Source organism: Symphalangus syndactylus, chromosome 14 (genome assembly GCF_028878055.3).
Source record: "Symphalangus syndactylus isolate Jambi chromosome 14, NHGRI_mSymSyn1-v2.1_pri, whole genome shotgun sequence".
NCBI lineage: Eukaryota > Metazoa > Chordata > Mammalia > Primates > Hylobatidae > Symphalangus > Symphalangus syndactylus.
Genome location: NC_072436.2, coordinates 88,558,997 through 88,579,140, shown reverse-complemented (window position 1 = coordinate 88,579,140; position 20,144 = coordinate 88,558,997). Strand labels below are relative to the sequence as shown.

General features: G+C 36.7%; 2 long non-coding RNA genes across 2 annotated transcripts in view; one reads left to right on the top strand and one right to left on the bottom strand.

Annotated features, from left to right (window-relative positions):
• Nucleotides 1-16,681, bottom strand: part of LOC134732374 (uncharacterized) — a 135,653-nt gene extending 118,972 nt beyond the window's left edge. Inside the window, exon 1 of the long non-coding RNA XR_010115474.1 lies at nucleotides 16,493-16,681. This is a non-coding gene — a long non-coding RNA (uncharacterized lncRNA). The remainder of the gene's footprint in view (nucleotides 1-16,492) is intronic.
• The window catches only part of LOC134732376 (uncharacterized), a 1,392,928-nt gene that overhangs the window by 1,240,365 nt on the left and 132,419 nt on the right, over nucleotides 1-20,144 (top strand). The window lies entirely within an intron of this gene.

Here is a 20,144-nt window from a genome sequence, read left to right as displayed (position 1 = left end):
AAAAAATAACTACTGATGAGAACTCATCAGGGAATACTTTTTAAAGAATGTGAACATACATAAACCAGCAGGACCAAAGAAAATGGATCCTTCAGTGTTGAGGGAATTGAGTAATGAACTTCCCAGAACAGTCACAATTGTAGCTGGAAAGTCATGGAGCACTACAGAGAGCCAGAAACCTGGAAAACAACAAGAAATGTGGCATCATTTACTGAAAATGGGGAAGCATTGTTCTATCATGTACCTTCCAATAAGCTGAATGCTGACACTTTAAAAAACAAAGTAGACTATTAAAGCTGCCCTACTTGCGTTCCTCCAGGGCAAGCACTTTAGTGTGCGTGGTATATGACTCAATTTGCAGGGCAAGGGGAAACTCCATAAATAATATTTGCTGAAGAGTATAGTTGAGTCACATTCAACATAACCTACTTGGCAAATCTGGGTGCTTCTCCCACAAAATCATAGAGCAGATGTATAACAGATATTAAAAGCTCCGTGGTTAAACATTCTTGATATTGACAGTATACAACAATTCAGCAAGAAAAAGGTTGATTTTTCAATGAAGATGGATAGAGGAAATGGATTTAATTTCATTTTTCCATAGAGCTCCCCCAGGATTAGATGGGAGACAGGACTGGATTTGAATCTGAGATCCTCCAATTTATTTTTTGACTAGAGAAATTGATAGAATCTGAGTCGCAGGTGTTCATCTAGAAAATGCCTAACAATACAGAATATTGATGTATTTATACGTGATTTTTTTGGTAAAATAAATAAGACAGCCACTGTGAAAATTAAAATGTAATAACATGAAAACAAACCAATTACATAGAACAAAACCTGTGAAAACAGTAGGGGTTCGACACAATTTAGCTTCATTCCCTATTTCCGATGTAACATCCTTCAACTCTCTTTAGCACAGCAGCTAAATTTTGAAAATTAATGGATAGGAGATACCTAATTTTCTATATTCATATTCATTAGATTAAAACAAGGATCTCTACAGGAAAATAAAAGTTTAGCCTCTTGGTAAAACATTACATAAACTTTGAATTTGAATACGTCTTTTATTCACCATGGAGAAACCTAAATTTCTAAATGTGGGGTTTTTGTTCTTTTGTTTTTTACTTCTTTTATAAGATTAGACTTGAGAGAGATTAGAAGATTGTATTAGTCCGTTTTCATGCTCCTGATAAAGACATAGCCGAGACTGGGCAGAAAAACATGTTTAATTGGACTTACAGTTCTACATGGCTGGGGAGGCCTCAGAATCACAGTGGCAGGTGAAAGGCACTTCTTACATGGCGGTGGCAAGAGAAAATGAGGAGAAAGCAAAAGCAGAAACCCCCGATCAACCCATCAGATCTTCTGAGACTTATTCACTATCATGATTATAATGGCAGAGGAAAGACCAGTCCCCCCATGATTCAATTACCTCCCCCTAGGTCCCTCCCACAACATGTGAGAATTCTGGGAGATACAACTAAAGTTGAGATTTGGTCAGAACACAGCCAAATCATATCATTACACCCCTAGCCCCTCCAAATCTCATGTCCTCATATTTCAACACCAACCATGTCTTCCCAATAGTCCCACAAAGTCTTAACTCACTTCAGCATTAACCCCAAAGTCCACAGTCCAAAGTCTCATCTGAGACAAGGCAAGTCACTTCTGCCTATCAGCCTGGAAAATCAAAAGCAAGCTAGTTACTTCTTAGACACAATGGATGTATAGGCATTGGGTACAGCTGTTCCAAATGGGAGACAATGGCCAAAACAAAGGGGTTACAGGGACCACGCAGGTCCAAAATCCAGAGGAGTAGGCACAGTTTAAAGCTCCAAAATGATCTCCCTTAACTCCAGCTCTCACATCCAGGTTTTGCTGATACAACAGGTAAGTTACCAGGGTCTTGGGCAGCTCTGCCCCAGTGGCTTTCCAGGATACAGCCTCCCCTCTGGCTGCTTTCATGGGCTGACATTGAGTGTCTGCAGCTTTTCCAGGTGCATGGTTCAAACTTTTGGTGGATCTACTATTCTGGGGTCTGGAGGATAGTAGCCCTCTTCTCACAGCTCCACTAGGCAGGACCCTACTAGAGACTCTGTGTGGGGGCTCCAGCCCCACATTTCCCTTCTGCACAGCCTTAGCAGAGGTTCTTCATAAGGCCCCTACTCCTAAAGCAAACTTTTGCCTGGGCATCCAGGCATTTCCATACATTTTCCGAAATCTACATGGAGGTTAACAAACCCCAATTCTTGACTTCTATGCACCCGCAGCCTCAACATCACATGAAAGCTGTCAAGGCTTGGGGCTTCCACCCTGTGAAGCCACAGCTTGAGCTGTACATTGGCCCCTTTCAGCCATGGCTGGAGCAGCTGGGACACAGGGCACCAAGTCCCTAGGCTGCAAACAGCATGGGGACCCTGGGCCCAGCTCACTAAACCACTTTTTCCTCCTGGGCCTCCAGGCCTGCAATGGGCCTCCTAGGCCATAGAGGTCCCTGGCATGGCCTGCAGACATTTTCTCCATGGTCTTGGAGATTAACATTAGGCTCCTTGCTACTTATGCAAGTTTCTGCAGCCAGCTTTAATTTCTTCCCAGAAAATGGGTTTTTCTTTTCTATCACATAGCCAGACTGTAAATTTTCTGAACTTTTATGCTCTGTTTCCCTTTTAAAACTGAATGTCTTTAAAAGTACCCAAGTCACCTCTTGAATGCTTTGCTGCTTAGGAATTTCTTTTGCCAGATACCCTAAATCATCCATCTCAAGTTCAAAGTTCTACAGATCTCTAGGGCAGGGGCAAAATGCCACCAGTCTCTTTGTTAACACATAACAAGAGTCACCTTTGCTCCAGTTTGGGAACTGGTGTTGGGAACAAGTTCCTCATCTCCATGTGGGACCACCTCAGCCTGGATTTTATTGTCCATATGGCTATCAGCATTTTGGGCAAAGCCATTCCGCAAGTCTGTAGAAAATTCCAAACTTTCCCACATTTTCCTGCCTTCTTCTGAGCCCTTCAAACTGTCCCAACCTCTGCCTGTTATCCAGTTCCAAAGTCACTTCCACATTTTTGGGTATCTTTTCAGCAACGCTGCACTCTACTGGTACCAATTTACTGTATTAATCCATTTTCATGCCGCTGATAAAGACATAGCAGAGATGGGGAAGAAAAAGAAGTTTAATTGAAGGTACAGTCCTACATGGCAGGGGAGGCCTCAGAATCATGGTGGGAGGTGAAAGGCACTTTTTACATGGTGATGGCAAGAGAAAATGAGAAGGAAGCAAAAGCCAAAACCCCTGATAAATCTATTGGATCTTGTAAGACTTATTCACTATCAGGAGAACAGCACAGGGAAGACCAGCCCCCATGATTCAATTACCTCCCCCTGGGTCCCTCCCACAACATGTGGGAATTCTGGGAGATACAATTCAAGTTGAGATGTGGTGGGGATATGGCCAAAACATATCAAAGAATAATATATTTTCATGGAAGCAGAAAAACACAATGATGGGCTGTTTATTACTGCTAAATCATTAAAATTATTGTGCAATCTTTTTTATTCTCTGTAAAAAATGTGGCAACTTAAATTTGGTCTCTTTGAAATAATGTAAAATTGTTACAATTAACTTATAGCATGGATAGACTATATAGAGATAATTGAAACTGGGGTATTTATGTGGCTCCCACACAGAAGTTGTGTTTACTATCCTCGTTTCTCCACAACTAACCTGAAATTTCTTGTTCTCTACTGTAATTTTCAATTAATGTACTAGATACAGGAGATGGAAAGTTTGCATTTCTCAATTATTCAAATGTGTATTTTTTGTTGTGTTCAAGAATAAAACATTTCAACTCTCCAACAGAAATATGAATTAATATTTGGCCTTAATGAGAGCAAACCTCCAAAAGTGATTTAAAAATCCTCCCAATCAGCTATTGAGAATTGTAATAGCCAGTGATTGACTGTCCCACAATTCTGACTGTGGCAGCCATAATCCTGTAACCGAAGCTAAAGGTCATCCAATCCCTAAACATTCCTGCTAGTGAAAACCTACCAAATTCTGATAAAATGTTTCCCAAATCCCACATTTAAAAGATAAGTAATATTCTTTGTTCAGAGATATTGTGTAATATCTCAGCAAAACTCTCCATTGCTGAGCAAAAAATAAATAGGTTTTTATTTCCAACTTTGCATGGCAATTTCTTCCTTCCGCATCTTTAGACAACAATCAGAAAAATCGAAATTACATCTCAAGTCATTTGTAAACAATTTCAATGCCTTTTGAGTCATATTTTGCTATATTCTATTTATATTAACAATTTCAGAGACTGAATCAAAGAAGACTATCTCTCCTGAGAGACATAGGTAATTTTATAATGTATTTCTTGCTTAAACCTCAAAGAAATATTTTGTAGACTACTGGTGAGTTCACATCTACTTACATTCAAAAGATAATCTATAATACAATAATTATAGTTTTTTACTATTTTATAAAACGGAACAGGAAGTTAATTTGTTCAGAAAGGAGTTTTATATGTATGGTACTGGTGCATTCTTGGGTTTATCTCCTAACTCTACCTGTATGAAGGTAAATACCAGTATCTAATCTCGTCTTCTTAAAACTATATATGCTAAATAGCATTGTCAATTCTCCTAAGGTAACTATGAAAGCATTTGTCATTATTCAAGCTACTCACAATATCTACATCGTAAGATTTATTGTTTACTCAACTAATTTATATAGAAACTTTTATGCTGGTGGTTGTTCCGTATGATAGAAAAGCAAACACAGACCACCAAAAAATTCCTTTATGACATAATTATGATATTCTATTAAACTGTCTTAGTGGCACTTTGAGTCCTGAAGAACAATTTACCAGTCATTAAAATATTTTAAATCCAGACTGTTCTACTTCTGTCTGTCACATTCTGAGATTCTACATGTTCTCTTAAATTGTGGTGGTGGGGAAAACTGAGACATACTGGTTTTTATGAATGGACAAATTCAAGAAAGCCCATTTGAGTCTATTACCATCCATTCCAAATAAATCAAACAGTGTCAATTAAGGCACTGCTCCTTTAATATAAGCAAGTATTCCTTATTTCAAAATTCTGAAGACTGTTTTTTAAATGAAATGCAGTGTAGCTCTTGTTAATAGAAGGAATATGATTCATGTAAATAATACTAGATAGGATTTTCTTTAGAAAGAAATAAAATTCTTTCTAAGAATTATGGTGAGCAACTCTTAAGGAAATGGGCCTCAGATCCCACTAGGACCATCTGCCCTCTTTCCCTGCCTTCCCTAAAGAAACTACAGCTCACTCCTCAACACTTTGTATCCGGGAAAACCTGGACTGCAGGAAATCTATTCTTCTTCACCTGGCTCAGTGTAAGGCAATAGAGTTTGCAAAGCACAGAGACCAAGGGCCTGCACTGTATTCTCATGCAAAGAATAATAGAATTTCCTGGGGGAAGAAGTTGAGACATTTTATTGAAGGGGCTGGCAGAGAGACCAAGGCAAAATTATAAGAGTTATAATCATATACATGTAAGGATAAAGGAAAAAGCCTCAAAGGATATACTCCAAAGGCTTAAACATTATAAGATTACGGCCGGGCGCAGTGGCTTATACCTGTAATCCCAGCACTTTGGGAGGCCGACGCAGGCAGATCACCTGAGATCGGGAGTTCGAGACTAGCCTGACCAACATGGAGAAACCCCAACTCTACTAAAAATACAAAATTAGCTGGGCACGGTGGCGCATGCCTGTAATCCCAGCTACTCGGGAGGTTGAGGCAGGAGAATCATTTAAAACCAGGAGCAGAGGGTGCAGTCAGCCAAGATTGCGCCATTGCACTCCAGCCTAGGCAACAAGAGTGAAACTCTGTCTTCAAAAAAAAAAAAAAATTATAAGATTACTTTCTCTTCAGCACGTGCTTCCCCATCTAACTTGTGTTTCAAATAAAGTGAGATCGTAAGGAAAAAAATTAAATTTTTATATATCTGTAATATATTGATTTTGTGACCTTTCATCATTTGAGCTTTATTTTCTTTTTTGAAATATAAAATAGTTCAACTATCTGGAATATTTCTGTGAATGGCATAACAAAAAACCCACCCTTATTAAAAATATAAAAGATATTACAGATAAAATTGAAGTCCACAAACCATTCTTGCCCTGCCCATCATCGGATTCACCAACTCTCCATCTCTGAGGAGATATTACCATTCTAAAATTAAGGCATCATATTATGTCCATGATTTTTTACTTTTACTCTAACTATATATAAGAGTCTGTATGTATGTGTGTGTCAATATATATTTAGATATGTTATATATATATGATAATATGATAAATATACATATACACATAAGCAGTGTATATGTTAATTTCTTATTTTAAAAAATATATATTTTATAAATTGTATAGTATCTTTTATGTCTTAAGTAATATATTTAGAATCTACCCCTTTTAAACAGGTAGATCTTCTATATTAATTTTAACTGATGAACAATATTTCTTTGGATAAATGTATTATATTTCCTTATTCATTCACCTGCTATTAGATAACTATGCTTTTTTCATTTTTTCCCTTTGACACAGTTCCATTAAATCCTTTAGATGTCTCCTGGTGAATATTTATGAGATAGAATTGTTGAGTGTTATACATAAACAGCAGTAACCAGTCTCTATTACTTCATCAAAATATCTTTTGTTTTTGAGACAGAGCTTATAAAATCATTGTATGAATTTATATTTATATCAAAGTGTAAAATAATTTTTATTTGTCCTCATTTTCAATAACACTACATATTGTCAGACTTATTGATTTTTTACAAATTTTTTGTCAAATTATAATTGTTTTGATTTGCGTGTCTCAGATTACTAACAAAGTTGAGCAGCTTCTGAATTTAATATAAATTCTCATTTTGTCTTTCCTATTCACCTGATTTGTCTATTTTTCTAATAAATAATTCTTCTTATCGATTAGCAGAAGAACTTATTTATATTTTGAATGGTAATTTTGTCTTAAATATATAGTTTATTTATGTACTCTCATATAGGGTTTAACAGTGAGTTTTAGTCACCTAATATCTTGTTAGCAGGTTTAATTACAATGTAATAAAATATATTTATCTTTATTTAGGATTTGTACTTATTTCTGGCATTAAAAAATATATCTATATTCATCTCTCCAATAAGAGTATGTAAGTTTAGATATATCACCTTGCTGGAGGGGAATTTCACTTTTTATAGGTTCTAAATTACTTTACTTTTTACAAATGGTATATATCTTTCCCCCCAGCATCTTTAACATGAAAAAAATCATAGTTATTTTTAATGTTTCTTTTGTTACATTTAATATTGGGTTAATATCTCAGTGTATTTCTATTTTTTTTTACTACTCTAAGGTTTCCTGCTCTATTATATGTCTAATTTTTTTTTAATGGAAGTGTATATTGTGTATGCTATGTTGTAGTGGCTTTGGATGTTGTTAATCCTCTCCAAAGAGTTTTAAATTTTGTTAAGCAGTTTTCTTTGTTTGTTTTGTTAAGCAGTTCTTGGGTAATTTGGATTCATGCCTGGCAGGTGGGTTAATTTTAGTTGCAGCCTTTCTGTTAGATTATTGCAATATTTTAGATTTCAACTAAAAGTCCAAGCTTTGCTAGTTTTTCTGTTTTATAGAAAAGTCTGTGCTTGTCTGTGCTCTCTGATCCTAAAAGTTATACTGTGCTAGGCCTCTCTGAGTTTCTTTGTATATGTGCTGATTGAGAGTTGGTCAAGAACTCGAGAACTGGGAGATTCCTCATGGGCACCCTATTTCTTTTTTTTTTTTTTTTTTTTTTCTTGAGACGGAGTCTCGCTGTGTCGCCCAGGCTGGAGTGCAGTGGCGCGATCTCGGCTCACTGCAAGCTCCGCCTCCCGGGTTCACGTCATTCTCCTGCCTCAGCCTCTCCAAGTAGCTGGGACTACAGGCGCCCGCCACCACGCCTGGCTAATTTTTTGTATTTTTAGTAGAGACGGGGTTTCACCGTGGTCCCAATCTCCTGGCCTCGTGATCCGCCCGCCTCGGCCTCCCAAAGTGCTGAGATTACAAGCGTGAGCCACCGCGCCCGGCCGGGCACCCTATTTCTAACACCCTGTCCCTCAAGTCCCAGCTTCCTGGTAGCCCTAATTCCAGTCATTATTTTCTCTACCCACCAAGATGCTTGCTCTCTACATGGGCTCAACTTCATGAAGCAACTTGAAAAAAATTCCTCAGAGAGAAGACTAAGGTGATTGTTGGGTTCAATTTATGGTGAATTCAAGGATTACAGGCCACTATTGATTGTGGTTCAATGGCTGCAAAGAACTGTGCTACATATTTTGACTAGATTTTATAAATTTTTACAGCAGGAAAGTGAATCCAACATCAGCTAAACAATTATGGTCAGAAATAGTGGAAATATTAATTTCACATATATATTAAACTAAATATTTTATTGATACTTTTAATTTGTCAGTATGCATTAGTTGCCAACATTATTTTAATTTATCCCATATTACCGTGTTTTCATTTCTTTTAGCAATGTTTTTATTGAAAGTCTAATGGGAACACGTTCTCATAGTTTTATTTGTTTGCTTCCTAATGTGTTGTTTAAATTTTTTAAATTTAATTTTAGGTTTGAAGAATAATTCTATGAGGCATTGTGACACATAAGGCAGTTATTTTCTATCATTTAAAATGTTATTTCATTACTTTCTAGCTCACATTTTTTCATTTGAGCGTTCATATTTTCATCTTTATCTTACTCTCATACAGTATCCCATTTTTCTGACTGCTTTAAATCTTTTCTTATCTTTTGTATTCAAAGTCTGATTAAGACATACCCTTCTGTACTTTCTTCCTAATAGTCTTGTTCAAGACCCAGCAAGCTTCATAACTCTATGGCTGAAAGAGTATGTCTTCAAATATGTGTTTGTTTTCTTTCCAACTAACCCTCTTTTCTCCTTTGGGGAACTTCTATTATATACATGTTAATCTTCTCACCATGTCATGTCATATAGTCTTTACTGAATTTTTCTCTTCTTTTTTTCCTTTTTTGTGTTTCATCTAAGATATATTTACTGGCCTACTTTCAGGGGATTTTTAAATATTAACACAGTCTACTGAATTCCTAATTTTTGTATTTTTATATTTTTAAAAATTTAATGAAATTAATTACCGTATTTTTAGTTTTAGAATAGCTATTTGATTTTTTATCAGTTCTAACATTTTCTTATTTGTAGTAATTATAAATTTCTAGTCTGCCAGTGAAAAATTTGTATTGTCATTCGTTAGTTTATGTCATTTTTTCTCTTGATTCTGACACATTTGGTCCTGTTTCTTGTAATGCCTAATGTGTAAATTATCAGTCCATAGCCTCTCAGCTTCAAATGTGCTTTTCATTGTTCTGCTTGTGATACTGAAAAATTTCTTATTTTCCAGGTGGCATAATTTTAAGCTTTTTAATTAGAGGGCATTAAAGGTATACAAACTTCTTTCGTGTGTGTGTGTGTGTGTGTGTGTGTGTGTGTGTGTGTGTCTCACCCTGCCACCCAGGCTGGAATGGGTTGCAGTGGCGTGATCTCAGCTCACTGCAACCTCTGTCTCCCCAGCTCGAGCAATTCTCATGCCTCAGCCTCCTGAATAGCTGGGATTATAGGTGCATGCCACCGTGCCCGGCTAATTTTTGTTCTTTTACTAGAGATGGGGTTTCACTATGTTGGCCATCTGATCTCGAGCTCCTGGCCTCAACTGATCTGCCCAACTCAGCCTCCCAAAGTTCTGGGATTACAGGCATGAGACACCGTGCCTGGCCTGAAAACTTCTTACTATTTCCTCTTGAAAGGCTCCTGCAGCAAGCAGCAGTCATTAGTGTATGGAACATTTCCAAGGGCAACATTTCCTCAAACCCTCAAATTCCCAGAGAGAATCTTCCAAGTGTACTACTTGTGATAGGTGATTATCAGTAAGCCTCGTGTATGTATATAAATTTTTCCAGAAACAACTCCTCCCAGCACTCCAATGGTTTCTTTTGGACTCCAGATACAGCATCTCCCAACTGATGGCTTTGTTTTGCACTCCAGAGGACAGATTCCTAGCCACTTTCACAGCACAGAATTTTTATGTGGTTGGCCTTCCTGAACCACCAAAGGAATGAATTCCTAGAGATGTCTACCAGTGTGATAACTCAAAAATGGCTCCACTGCTTAGTGAATCATAGCAGTGCACGTTCTCAGAAGTTCTAGAGATGAGGAGTACTCTTTCAGATTTCCTTCTTAAATTTGTGCTCTGCTTTATCCCTAAGGGTAGTGATTCTCTTTATAACTGATATCCCTCAATTCTTCAGAGTCTTCTTTCCCCCTGGTTGCTAATATACCATTACTATGATCCCCTATTGTTGTTAACAACTTTTTATAATAATCTTTCCTCATTCAAATTGCTCTGCAGTTTATGAATCCTGATTGGCCCATAGTTAGGTCCTAAATTGGTACCAGGAGTGATACTGTGGCAGGCCAGATCTCATAACAACTGTTTGAGTGCTGAGTGGTTAAGTTAAATTCTAAAAGCTGTAAGAGCCAATGCCCTTATACAAAGGCTGGAATGTAACAAAAGTCCACGAAGAGTTTTGCCTAGGCCTTTCCTGGACCTTAAAGCATGACAAAATAATGAAGGAATTTTTAACAAGAACTGTTTAGGATTAAACAAGTTTTATTGGGGTTTTGAAGAGACTCTCCAGGCCTCTACAAACAATTTTATTGGGGGTCTGAAGGAACTCCTCAAAACTCCATGATTTATCAGGAGACAAGATAAGGGTAGTCAACCCAGCACCTAGACCCATTTAGATTAAGTAAATTTACTGAGGCTCCAGAGGAAGGTCTTCAGGACTCTGACTTTAGTTATAGATTAAAGGAAGTTAATCACTTATGTCTTTAGATGAAGACACACTTAAACGCAGGCATATAGCTTAGAAGGTATAATAAGCTCTGGAAAACGTTGTAATTTTGAGCTGGTCTGGCGATTATTTCCAGGCCTTCTCCTTGTAACTGGTTACAGAAATAAAAACTCTCTTCCTCTCCAGTTCATCTGCATCTTGTTATTGGACAGCGAGAAACAGCCTGACCTTCAGTTTGGTCGGGGAACAAAAGTTGGCGAGCCAGCCAGGAGAGAATAGGATGGTGCTGCATTCAGTGGCCAGCAGCTTGCGACTAGAGAATCTTCGGGAGAATCCAGCAGCTGCTGGGTGAGATTTTCCCAGGGACCCTCCCAAGGGCTGTCCCGTGTGCAAAATCACATGTCCCTTTCACTACTGGGAAGAACGGAGATTAGGAGCAGGTGCACTTGAAGTGTGAGTTAACCGAATCGTATGCCGGGAGCCTGTTGTTTCCCTCTCTGGGCTCATTAAGCCATTTGTGTGGTACTGCCAGGGTGGCAATAGGGCTGGCTCACACACCTGCTTTGCATTTTAGTTAAGATCAGGTTTTGAGTTGCTTTTGATTCTGTTCTGCCTGAGTGTACTCCCCCTTGTGTTTGTCTGAAATCTGTCTCTACTTGTTTGTGTTATCCGTCTTGTCCCTTTTGATACTGTGTAAACTTGAAAATGAGAAGTATTGGGTCCATTTCTGCTGAGAGACCTCTGGGAAGGAAAAAGATTTTTTTAGGAGCTCAATGGTTAAAAGTCAGCTTAATTAAAAGCTAACATTTAAGATGTGTATGTGTGCATGTATGTGTGTGTTTGTATTTAAAAGGCCTTCATGTCTTGTTTTTGTTTATTTCTCTCCTAGGACTTTGTGTTTTGGAGCAAAAATTTTTTCCTTCTCACTTTACTGAATTCCATTTTCTTCATTAATAGCTGTTGAAACAGAAGTCACTCTGGGGTTTTTAAGAAAAATTCTAGGTTACATACTTAGAAATGTCTTGTTTGGCAAAAATGTTTTAAGCACACAGTAAAAGCATCACATGGTTTAGCCTTATAATAATTGTCCCTTTTAAACAAAACAGAATTCAGTGTGGGTATCTTATAAAATCCAATGACAGATTTCTATATATTATGTTTGATCTATCATCCATCTTTAATCTACCTCTAGCACCACCAGACTTTTTATCTGTGTACGTTGAGATGTAAATTTTGCTATCTGATTTTTCACCTAAGAGTGGTTGCCTTCAGTATGCAGATTTAAGGATATTTAGCTGACAATTTCCAGGGTAAGAAACCAGCTTATGAAGAGTTTGCAAGTCTAAGATAGAAAAAAAGGAGGCCTTATGAATCTATAAAATGTACTTCTATTGGCATGCCTAATACAGCTGTGTATTATGTGTCGCGTACACAGTATCTCACTACTGAAAAAATAAAAAGAGCTCTAATTAATTGGCTTAAAGAAAATAAAAGCACTTAAATCAAATACTTTAACAGAAAAAAGAAAAGACTGGTCAAATGCTTTTTCAAGTTTACGTGACTTAAGTAAAATATTTAATAAATTAGCTAGCTTTAAAATTATTGGTAAAGTAATATTAGACATATCTTAAGAATTACAAGCATACATTTTTTGTTTGCATTTATTGATTAAGCAATTTCATACTTATCACAACCAAATGCTATAAAGTATGAAAATTTGGCATAGAGGCTACAAAACTATAAACTCAGCCGAAAACAGAATCTTTGCTTATTTAACTTTTAATGAATAAAATATTAATATTGGTTAAATGAAAATAGCTACATCTTGAATTCCTTAGTAAAATACTATAAATTGTAATCATGTGGCTTGAGGCAATCCAGTCCACAGGCATGAAAAAAGTTTGTTCTGAGAAAGGACTGCTACCATCTTTGTTTTAAAGCTACACTATAAACTAAATTAATAAACAAGAATAGCTTGGAGGTTAGAAGCAAGTTCAGATCTTTTTCACTGTCTCAGTTATAATTTTGCAATGGTGGTTTCATCACTTTAAATAAAAACTATCACCTTTTAAACAAATAATCTAGATAAATAATTAGGTAAATGTAATGGGATAAACACAAACAAGCTTGTCATAATTTAGAATCTAAAGTTATATTAAACAATAGATATTTTATTATTTAGGTATTTTCCAATAAAAATATATTGAAGAAAGACATTCTTTCTAAAAATTGTGTCCTTTTTAAAGGGTAATTGATTTTTGTCTAATTCAAAGCTGATTTAAAGGTTATATATAAAACAAGGTAAAAGGAACCAGGAAATAAGAAGGATATAAAGTTATAAAAATAAAGAGGTATTTTTGGTTAAAAAAAAAAAGCTTACAGAAAAGAGATTTTATATAGGAAACGATCTAGTATGGTAAATTCTTGTCGTAAAGTAAAATAACTGTTTAAAAAGAGGGAATGTTTAGGACAAGTCAGAAAGTCAAATATGTCAGATTGTTTAAGCTGTGAAATAATTTCTAAAGGTGAATTTACGCAAGAAATGCTGTACAGTTTAAAAGTGTTTAGGCCTCCTAAATGCTCCATAAAATGCCACTCCAACTCTTAATTCTACAACTCGCCTATTTACAGCTAAGTAAGGCCTGGCACCTGTGAAGTTAGATGCTGAAAAAAGTCAGACCTTATCTGCCCTCCTTAATTTTACATAATTAAAATCCCAAACTTACTAAGGTTTTTACCAAAAGTAAAAGCTACCGAGAGTTGACAGTGTAATATGTATTTGAGACTACTGAAGAAACAGTTTTACATGCAAAGTGTGCAAGGAAAGTAGAATATACTTTTGGTAAAAAAATTATAAGAAGGCATGGGAATGTGTTTTTTTTATTTTTTACTTTTTTTGCCTAAGTTAAAAGGTATAAGGATTGTTTTAAGTTACAAAGAATACAGCTGAAGGTTTAAGCAAGTTGTGGAAGACTGATTGTAAAGAAAATTCTGTGTGTAAACACATTGGCTAAAGTTAAAGGGGTATTATTCAGTTTTTCTGTAAATTAAACATTGAAATAAAAGCACAACAGGTTTCTCTCAACAGCACTAATCTGCTCTTCAACAAAAACTATAAAAGTATAAAGGTTTATGACAATCATAACTTATGGTCAAACATTAAAATTGGATAAATATGTCTATAAGGCTTTATTAAGAATTAGATTTAACATTAATAGTACACTAATATAAAGATGAAATTTGGCTTATTTGGTACAAAAATCATACAAGAAACACTGTCAAATATAAAATGGGGTTTGGCCAGGCGTGGTGGCTCACACCTGTAATTCCAGCACTTTGGGAGACTGAGGAGGGCAGATCATGAGGTCAGGAGTTCAAGACCAGCCTGGCCAAGATGGTGAAACCCCATCGCTACTAAAAATACAAAAATTAGCCGGGCAGTAGTGGTGTGCACCTGTAACCCCAGCTACTCAGGAGGCTGAGGCAGGAGAATCGCTTGAACCGGGGAGGCAGAGGTTGTAGTGAGCTGAGATCATGCCACTGTACTCCACACTGGGCAACAGCGTGAGATCCTGCCCTCGACAAAACAAATAATAAAATGGGGTTTGCCTTTCTTTGGGTTATGATTGTATAAATATATATTAGTATGTGTTCCAAAATTATGGACAACTTCTATAATTCTGATACATCTTAGATACATTATCAGTAATCATTATAATTGTTACATTAAATAATTGCGTGCCACAGAGGTAACAGATTTCTTTGTCAATTGTATCTTTGATTTGTTTCCTTTGTTTGAATATCTGTGGTAACATTACCTGGGACAGATGACTACCATATCCTCCATTTAACTCACCAATTTAATCTTTCAGATCTCACAGAATGACTGTGAGCTATTCAGCATTTAATCTAACAATGACTTCAATTGCAGCTACTCTTCCAGATGTAGCATCCTTACTGGAACAAATCAAGATGGCTCCTGGAATTTAGTGTGTAGCTGTTCACATAGTTAATGCCTTTTCCTCCTATACCATTGTTCAAGAACTATTTAAAGCAATTTGTTTTTATCTGATGAGACCAAGAACAGACTTTCGAAGTCTTGCCCCTGGACTGTGTCAATTCTCTTGTTCTATGCCATAGTATAGTTAACAGTGGTCTTGATTTTGTCATTCCATAAAACATCACACAGGTGCTCTAACCCTATTACACCGATTGATTTTTGATGAGCAGGAAGTAACAAGTATTGTAAATTACTTACTAAGACATGCAGATTTGAGGGTGAATAATCATACAAAAATTTAGGAAACCACCATCTCAGTGAAGTGTTCCACAACCTCACATCATAGTCTCCCATTTGAAGGTTTAGCAGTCTAGAGTTTCTGAATATATACCTTACACTGTAAATGCTAAACTTCTTCTCTTTATAGCACCTACCATAAAAACATGCAAATATTTGGATTTTGGGAACAACATATACCACATTTGAATATGATACTTAGATCAACATAGAGTCGCATAAACAATCGTCAATTTCAAGTAAGGACTAGAGCAACAAGAGACTCAGAAATAAGTTCGGACCACACTTCAAACCACTCTACCATTTGGGTCTTACAATCCAGAAGATTCAAATGATAATTAAAGTGTCTTTCAGATAAACTGAAATATTATATTAAACTAGTGGCCAGCATAAATAAGAGAATCTATGACTAAGCAGTAGATCAGGCATGTCCAGATGGTACACTTAATATAAACAAGAAGGTAATTTGGACCCTTTGGCATTTCCTCCTCTTCCTCAATCTATGTGTCCAGAGGCTTTTATGGTTTGGGTGTTCCCTAATACCCGTTGACTAAGGAAGAAAAAGCTAAATCTTGGCTTAGAGATAGCTCTATATGACATGCACATATTAGCCAAAAATGTACAGATAAGGTGCCATAGACCCACTCAGAAGTAATTCTGAACAAGTGTGATATAAAATATTCTAAATAGACAAACTTCAAGCAGTACATTGACATTTGATTGCTCACTTTGGTGTCAGAGATATTCAGAAGCACGAATCTGCACTAATTCATGGGGAGTTATTAATTGGTTGGCTGGATGGTCAGAGACTTGGAAAATAGCAGAAGTTAAGGACTGCTGATCAAGAAATTTGTGGAAGAGGTATGGATGGACCTTTCAGAATTGGCACATACTGAATAAATTTGATTTCCATGTGAATGTCTACAAAAAGTATTTCCTGTAGAGTAGGCTGTTCATAATCAGAAGGACAAAAATGAAACACTCTGAGTATCAAAAGGCTTTTCCCCAGCCACCCTATTGCTTAGAAAATAAATCTGTGAACAAAGTAGCCATGCTGGCAGAAATAGAAGCTATTTATGGGCTCAAAACAATGTATAGGCGTGCCTGAGAGACATTGCAAGTTTGATTCTGAAGGACCACAATAAAGTGAATTTCACAATAAAGCATGACACACAATTTTTTTGGTTTCCCAGAACACATAAAACTTATGTTTAGAGTATACTGTAGTCTATCACGTGTGCAAAGGTGTTTGTCTAAAAACACAATGTACATACCTTAGTTGAAAATACCTTAAGACTAGGTGCAGTGGCTCACATCTGTAATCCAAACATTTCTGGAGGCTGAGGCAGAGGAATTGCTTGAGACCAGGAGTTCAAGACCACATGCCTGTGGTCCCAGCTACTTAGGAAGCTGATGTGGGAGGATGTCTTGAGGCCAGGAGGTCAAGGCTGCAGTGATCTGTTTTTGTGCCACTGCACTCCAGCCTGGAAAACAGAGAAAGATCCTGTCTCAATCAAAATAAAAATACTTTATTGCTAAAACATGCTAGCAACCTCTAGAGCCTTCAGTAAGTCATAATCTTTTTGTTGGTGGGGAGTTTTGCTTCAGTGTGCATGACTGCTGACTGATCAGGGTGGTGGTTGCTGAAGGATGTGGTGGCTGTAATTATTGTTTAAAATAAGGTGGATATGAAGTTTGCTACATCTACTGATTTCTTTTCACAAAATATTGCTCTGTAGCATGTGATGCTATTTGACAACATTTTACTGGAGGTAAAACTTCTTTCAAAACTAAGGTCAGTCTTCTTGAAGCCCTGCCAAGGTTATGTAATAAACTTTGTCAACTAAGTATGTGTAACTAAGTTTTGTAATAGTCCAGATCTTTTGCTATAATTTCAGCAATGTTCACAACATCTTCAGCAGGAGTAGATTCCATCTCAAGAAATCACTTTCTTTGCTCATCCATAAGAAACAACTTCTCCTCCATTGAAATTTTATCAGTCCCATCTTCAGATCCCAGTTCTAATTCTAGTTCTCTTGCTATTTTTACCATATCTACAGTCACTTTCTCCATTAAAGTTTTGAGCTCGTAAAAGTCACCTGTGAAGTTGAAACCAACTTCTTCCAAACTCCTGATGATGTTGATTTTTGGACCTCCTTCCATGGATCATGAATATTCTTACTGGCATGTAGAATAGTAAATCTTTTCCAGAAAGTTCTCAGTTGATTTTGCCCAGATTCATTAGAGAAATCACTGTCTATGGCAGCTATAGTCTTATGAAATGTATTTCTTAAATAATAAGACTTGAAATTGAAATTTGAAATTATTTCTTGTTCCATGGGCTACCAAATTTACATGGTGCTAACATGAAAGCAACATTAATCTCCTTGAATGAACACCTCCACCAGTGCTCTTGAGCAACTGGGTACATTGCCAATTGGCAGTAATATTTATAAGATTTTTTTTTCTGAACAGTAGGTCTCAACAGTGTGCTTAAAATATTCATTTTACAATGCTGTAAATAGATTTACTGTCAGCCAGGTTTTGCTCTTCCATTTGTAAAGATTTAACGTAATTCTTAAGGACCCTAGGATTTTCAGAATGGCAAAAAAGCACTGGCCTTACTAAAATCACCAGCTGCATTAGCTCCCAAAGACAGAGTTAACTTGTCTTTTGAAGTATTGAAGCCATGCATTGACTTCTCCTCTCTAGCTATGAAAGCCCTAGAAGGTATCTTTTTCCAGTTTAGGGCTGTGCCATCTATGTTGAAAATCTGTTGTTTAGTATAGCCATCTTCAGCAATGATATCAGCTAGATCTTCTGGATAACTCGCTGTAGCTTTTACATCAGCACTTGCTGCTTCACCTTGCACTTTTTTGTCATGGTGCATAAAATCTCATGAACCAATCTCTTCTAGCTTCAGCCTTTTCTTTTACACCTTTCTGACCTCTGTCAGCTTCACAGAATTGAAGACAGGATTAGGGCCTTACTCTGAATTAGGATTTAGCTTATAGAAATGTTGTGGCTGGTTTGATCTTCTATCTAGACAACTAAAACTTTCTTCCTATTAGCAATAAGGCTGTTGTATTTTTTTATTATCTGTGTGCTCACTGGAGTAACACTTTTAATTTTCTTCAAAAACTTTTCTTTTGCATTCTACATCTTGGCTAATTGTTTGGGATAAGTGGCCTAGCTTTCAACCTATTTTGGCTTTCAACAGACCTTCCTCACCCTCACTAAACTTAATTATTTCTAGTTTTTAACTTAAAGTGACAGATGTGGGACACTTCCTTTCTCTTTAACACTTAGAGGTCACTGTAGGTTTATTAACCGGCTTAATTTCAATATTCTCATGTCTCATGAAATAGTGAGGTCCCAGAAGAAGGAGAGACATGGGCAAACAGTAGGTTGGTGGAGCAGATAGAACACACAGAACATTTATTAAGTTTCCCAGGTTATATGGGTGTGGTTTGTAGAACTCCAAAACAATTACAACAGTAACAATGACAACTGTTTGTCATTGATCAGTCATTGATCACCATGTGTCTAGGCAATGTGATGAGATCCCATCTCCATCAAAATAATTAAAAATTGGCCAGATATGGTAGCATGTGCTTGTATTCTCAGCTACTCAGGTGGCTGAGGTGGGAGAACTACTGGAGCCCAGGACTTCAAGGCTGCATGCAGTGACCTGTGATTGTGATTGCGCCACTGCACTCCAGCCTGGGACACAGAAGGAGACCTTGTCTCAAAAATATATACATCATCGATCAAAGATTACCTTAATGAATAATAATAAAACAGTTTGAAATGTTTTGAGAAATACTATAAGGTGATACAGAGACATGAAGTGAGCATAGGTTGTTTGAAAAATAGCAGCTATGTATGTGATTGATGCAGGTTGCCACAAACCTTCAACTTGTGAAAAAACAAAGAAGCAATACCTGCAAAGCACAATAAAGTAAAGCACAATAAAATGAGGCATATCTATATACCTGTATTTTCTTTTAACCAAGAGTGGCCTGGCTAATTATAATGCTGAGTGTCTAATTTTCCAATAGTTGAGGGGAACACTGAGCCCTAAATTTGTCACCACTGCTTGGATGTAAAAACCAGCAACCTTATGGCAATTACATTACATCAGACTTATTTCATCAAGGAATGAGAAGATATTCATCCTCACTGTTACACACACACATATTCTGGATGTGGATTTTTTCTTCCCTGCCTGTAACATTTCTGGTAGAAGAGCCACCATCTACAGAAGCAAAACTCAGAGAATTACAACAGATATTTAAAAGAGGGTTGAGTGGTATACACCAGGCAATATGATTATATCCAAATTTGGACTGTTATGAGACATGTCTGTTATTTTTGGGTTCTACTACAATTTGCATTGAAATCTCTCTAAAAGTTATTTTCAGAATTGTGTACAAAAAGTATTTTTTACATTTACTTTATAATCTGAGATTACCACTATTAAATTTACATAAACTATGTGCTATGATTTATGAATGATGCCATTTGGTGACTATATTAGTACAGTATCTGGCCTCAGATTTTCTTTTTTTGTTGTTTTTGAGATAAGGTCTCACTGTGTCACCCAGCCTGAGTGCAGTGGTATGATCACCAGCTCACTACAGCCTCAACCTCCTGGGCTCAATGGATTCTCCCACCTTAGCCACCCTAGTAGCTGGGACTACAGGTGTGCACTACCATGCCCAGCTAATTTTTGTATTTTTGTAGACACAGTTTTCACCATGTTGCCCAGGATCACTTGAACTCCTGGCTCAAGTGATCCACCTGCCTTGGCCTCCTAGAATTTTGGGATTACAGGTAGGAGCCACCATGCCTGCTCAAATTTTTAAATTTTTTTAAATTACATTATTATTTCCACGTTTGTCATTTTAGTCTTCTCCTTCTCTA